The following is an 895-nucleotide window of genomic DNA, read 5'->3' as shown; positions in this document are numbered from 1 at the left end:
CGTTTTCTTGTTGCCTTTTTGATGTCTTTGCCATTCTGCCTCAATCTACAGTACCAATAGTGGACTCCTTGACTCACACAGTACACGCACATATGTATTAGGGTAGAAACTGATAGTGTAGATAGTGTCTATTTTGAAGAAGGTTTTATTTTCCCTATCTACCTTATTTTAAATGCACTTCTACATAGCTCTGGCTAAGTGTCTGATAAATGATTCAAATGTAGAAACTCAACATCTTATCAGGCTTTTATTTTATTTACAAATCAATTTCAATTAATTACTATACATTGATTGTCACATGAAACTCAAACCCAAAACTCAACTCAAAATCTTTTGAATATTAACCTGCTTCAGTGTTTCCCCAAACTGGTAATTAGTTAAAACCTCCATTTTACACACATAAAACTCAAAACTGCTAGCTACTAGTATCTCATGTATAATCATCCCTAAGACCTGTATAACTGCTGGCCCAAATGGCTGTCTTGGGCTCTCCCCTGTCATTACGTTGGGGATAAATGCCAGGCAGTCTCCCTGTGAGAGACAGAGCATGATAGAGAGAGATAGAAAAAGAGAGCGAGAGAGAGACTGAGAAAGAGAGAAAGTCTGACTAAGTAAGTTCCCTCTGTCCCAGAAACACGACTCCCCATGCCGGTGCCTGACGGGGGCGGACCTGGACATGTGGGCTCCCACCCCATTCCTCTGTGGAATATAGTCCCCTATTTATAGACCTGGCCTGGCCCATAACCCTGGGCTGGGCAGAGCAGTCATTTAAATAACTTTCCCTGGCAGCCTATGGGGCACATACTGTCATATAGGAGAGAGAGCGTGTGTGTGTGTGTGTGTGTGTGTGTGTGTATTTGAGAGAGAGAGAGAACACATCAGGAGAGAGGGGGTG

The sequence above is a fragment of the Salmo salar genome, chromosome ssa03 (assembly GCF_905237065.1).
Source record: "Salmo salar chromosome ssa03, Ssal_v3.1, whole genome shotgun sequence".
Classification (NCBI taxonomy): domain Eukaryota; kingdom Metazoa; phylum Chordata; class Actinopteri; order Salmoniformes; family Salmonidae; genus Salmo; species Salmo salar.
This window is presented reverse-complemented; position numbering follows the sequence as displayed.